General features: G+C 44.5%; 1 non-coding gene across 1 annotated transcript; it reads left to right on the top strand.

The window, feature by feature from the left end:
- The first annotated feature begins 3,096 nt into the window (after nucleotides 1–3,096).
- On the top strand, nucleotides 3,097–3,202 carry LOC140815041 (small nucleolar RNA R71). Its single transcript, XR_012114244.1, has one exon. It is a non-coding gene; the product is annotated as a small nucleolar RNA R71 (small nucleolar RNA).
- The last annotated feature ends 1,286 nt before the right edge of the window (nucleotides 3,203–4,488 follow it).

The following is a 4,488-nucleotide window of genomic DNA, read 5'->3' on the forward strand; positions in this document are numbered from 1 at the left end:
ACTAATGAAGAACTAAGCATGCAATTAACTTAATTAATAATAATCAGAGATAACAGCGGAAAACTGTCACCAAAAGATAGTTATACAACCCAATCGAAAATCCAGAACAACTCAACTAAACTGAAATATACGGTACAACCATATCGAAACAAAAAGATACCGAAGAACTAAACCAACCAGCTACTCAACGTCCTCCTCCTCCTTCTCCTGAGCTGTCCAACCTGAGGCCTGCCCCGTGGGAATGGGGTGTCCAAGATAAACAAAACCGAGGACGTGAGCGATAAGAACGCCCAGTACAAAAGCATGAGTATACAAACCTATATGAAATGCACATGCTATGATATGATACTAGGGTAGTCAAGAAACAGGAGTAACAAAGGATCTCAAAATGCTCAGTCTAGAGGCGCCAAGTGGATAGTGCCGCGCGGTACTCCTCTGGGTCACTGCATCCACTACAAGAACAGACGTGGACCTAAAATGTCCCGGATCACCGAAGCCCTCCGGACCCGTCGGCCACTGTGTACTCTCGGTGTCCATGCGTCCACAAGACAAGACAGGGCTGAGCGGCCCCACAAGATATAGCTTATCTCGAAAGAGATACAGCTCAACAGTAAAGGCTATCTCGAAGGAAATACGGCTCAACATGAAATGCAACATGCATCATAAAACGTGACATAATAGCATGCATCATATGACATATATCAATGCATCACATAATCATGCAACACATATAAGGATGTATACTCGACCAGGATATCTCGGATAGTACTTTCGTACCTCTATCACAGCACGCAACACCGCTAATCAGGTCTAGAACAAGCCTATGCATCAAAAGCATACCCAATGAACAATACTACCATGCTAGACTAGCAAAACCAGTACTACCAAAGGTTTAGGGTTTACCTTCGTCCGTCGACAGCCCTTTGATGTCGATTGCCTCGTAACTCAGGCGTCACTACGCTACTAATCCTGGCAGCTCTTGGCTAACGCTCGACCGACAAACTAACCCTAGAAACCTTCCAAACCTCTCAAAATGAGACACAACTTCAAGAATTGACAATACAAAATGAGGAAATCCGAGCACTATTTATAGGCTATGTTCGGATCCACCGAACCCACTTCGGAACGTCCGAACTCCCACGTGTCCATCGGCTCTTGACACCTCATGATCGGATCCACCGAACCTACACTTCGGATCATCCGAACTTGCATGTAAACTGACGTGTCGATCAACTCTTGACACCTCATGATCGGATCCACCGAACCCACTTCGGATCGTCCGAACTCTTCGGTGCTACCGAACCATCTTCGGTCCGTCCGATCATGACCACGGTCAAAATTACACATTAAACCTTCTTAATCACCATTAATCCGTTAATTACCCAATTTGGAATTCGGGCTACTACATTAAAGTGTGCCACAATTTCGGCTCTTTCCTCATCCAATTCCTCTTCTCCCAATTCAGTATCGATAGTGGCCTCCAAAGGGTCCCTAAGAGCATCCTGCACATAGTTAGACGCAAGAGAGTCAAACGCATCAATTCTAAAACAACTATCAGAATGCAGTGTGTGCTTAAGTGCATTAAACACATCAAAAGTAATCTCTTCGTCGCCCACTATCAATCGCAACTTCCCTTCTTGCACATCAATCAGTGCCTTGCCAGTCGCAAGGAACGGTCTACCCAAAATCAGAGGCATCTCCTCATCCTCATCCATATCAAGCACCACAAAGTCCGCAGGAAAGATAAACTTGTCCACTTTCACTAGCACATCCTCAATCACTCCGCGGGGGTACTTGACAGACCTGTCAACCAGTTGTAAAGACATCCTCGTCGGCTTAGGCTCTCCTAATCCGAGTTTCCTGAAAACAGATAAGGGCATCAGATTAATACTTGCACCAAGATCACACAATGCTTTACGAAAAACAACATCACCAATCATGCAAGGGATAGAAAAACTCCCTGGGTCTTTTAGTTTCGGTGGGATTTTGTTTTGCACCAAAGCAGAGCAACTCTCGGTCAAGTTCACTGTCATGTGATCCTCCAATTTTCGCTTGTTAGCTAAGATGTCCTTCAAGAATTTGGCATAACTAGGCATTTGCATTAAAGCATCGGCAAAGGGAATATTGATATGCAATTTTTTAAACAGCTCAAGAAATTTACCGAATTGTGCATCTAGTTTTGCCTTTTTCAATGCTGCAGGGAAAGGCGGGGGAATAACAATCCTAGGATGTGCCGTGGGTGCTGGTGTAGAGTTAGATGACTTACCTTTTGACGCCTCAGCCTGCTCATCCGGTACTTGGCTTTTCTCTTTCTCTCTAGGCTCCAAAATCTTTCCACTCTTCAACTCAATGGCCTTTACTTGCTCTTTTGGATTAGTCTCGGTATTACTTGGCAAGGTGCCCGGCTCTCGACTTGCTATCATCTTGGCCAACTGTCCAATTTGATTCTCGAGCCCTTTTATTGATGCATCTTGGTTTTGGAGTCGAGTTTCAGTGGATGAGATAAACTTAGACATCATTTGTTCCAAGTTGGACTTTTCTTCTCTAGGAGGATCGGATCTGTACATCGGTTGTTTCCCATATTGTTGTCCTCCTTGCGGCCTATTCTGACTGTTTTGACCGCCCCATGAGAAGTTGGGATGTTGCCTCCACCCAGGATTATATGTGTTTGAGTAAGGGTCATTCCGTGGACGGTTTTGGACTCCCACTTGATGCACAGGTGCTCCTTCGGGCACATAGAATGGATTGTCATCTTGACAGTCTTTCACATAGTGCTCACCTCCACATTTCTCACAGAATACCTCTTGCAACCGCATAACCGTGCCACCCAAGTTCAAGCCATCTATTTTCCTGTTTAAAGCATCAAGTTGTGCAGTAATAGCAGAAAAATCAGTTACCTGGTGCACTCCTGCACTTCTCCGCTGGTTGTTTCTGTCAGATTGAGGATGATAACTGCTAGCAGCCATCTCCTCCAACAACTCATATCCTTCTTCCGCAGTCTTCCTCAATAGGTTCCCACACGCTGCAGCATCTATCATAGTACGGTTAGGAGTAAGCAAACCGTAATAAAAAGTTTGAACGACTAACCCAAGTGGTAACTCGTGATGTGGGCATCTTCGTAATAGATCATTGAAACGCTCCCACGCCTCATATAGTGACTCTTGATCGAACTGAGCAAATGTTGTAATGTCAGCTCGCAGCTTCATGGTTTTTGATGGAGGAAAGTATTTGATAAGAAACGCCTTCGCCATGTCCTCCCATGTAGCGATCGAACCTACAGGTAAACAATTCAACCAAGCTTTAGCTTTATCACGCAAAGAGAAAGGAAATAAACGCAGTCTAACAGCATCATCAGAAACTCCATTAAATTTAAAGGTATTGCAAATCTCAAGAAAATCCGCGATGTGTGTGTTTGGATCGTCCACAGCAGTTCCTCCGAATTGGACGGTGTTCTGAATCATCTGGATAATGGCTGGTTTTATTTCAAATTGGTTTGCCCGCACAATCGGCCTCACAATGCTGGGGCGTACACCATCCAAAGAAGGTTGGGCATACTCCAACATGGGTATGCGGCGTGGCATCTCAATTCGTCTCTCGTTTTGGCGCTCTGCCTCCTGCTCTTGTTCGTGCCTCTCCATCAGTTCCTTAAGTCTTTGCTGTTGTCTTCGCCTGCGGAAAGTCCTTTCAATTTCAGGGTCACACTCAAGCTCCAAGTCAAGTGACTTTGGCATGCACCGGAAGAGATATCTGAATCAAAATATGGAGTGTTAGTTCAGTAAGAATAAAATACACTAAAGAACATAACTAAGAATATAATTGTAGATTAACAGTCCCCGGCAACGGCGCCAAAAACTTGATCGAGCAAAACTTGCACTATGAATTCCCCAAGAAAATATGATTTTGTATGCTCAAAATGTAATCGCAAGTGCACGATGTCAAGTAATAGTAAGCGTATATGAATACGAGTATCGTTCCACTGGAGACTGTATTTAAGTATTATTTTAGTTATTGAAACTTTAGCGACGAAGTTTGGTTGTTTGTTTATAACTACTACGGTGAATCCGATCATAGGTGTCAAGTGTTGATCGACACGTCATTTTCCATGCATGTTCGGACGGTCCGAAGTGTATGATCGGAGGATCCGATCATGAGCTGTCAAGAGCCAATGGACACGTAGCGTTCGGACGTTCCGAAGTGTTGTTCGGAGGATCCGAACATGGCCTATAAATAGTGCTCGGATTTCTCATTTGTGACTTGCCAATTCATGATTTTGCCTCATAGTTGAGAGGATTTGGAAGGTTTCTAGGGTTAGTTGTTGGTCGAGCGATAGCCAAGAGCTGCCAGGAGTAGTAGCGTAGCGGCGCCTGAGTTTCAAGGCAATCGACATCAAAGGGCTGTCGACGGACGAAGGTAAACCCTAAACCTTTGGTAGTACTAAGGAGTACTGGTTTTGCTTGTCGAGCATGGTAGTATTGATTGAGTATGCTT

The sequence above is a fragment of the Primulina eburnea genome, chromosome 1, assembly GCF_022965805.1.
Source record: "Primulina eburnea isolate SZY01 chromosome 1, ASM2296580v1, whole genome shotgun sequence".
Taxonomy (NCBI): Eukaryota; Viridiplantae; Streptophyta; class Magnoliopsida; order Lamiales; family Gesneriaceae; genus Primulina; species Primulina eburnea.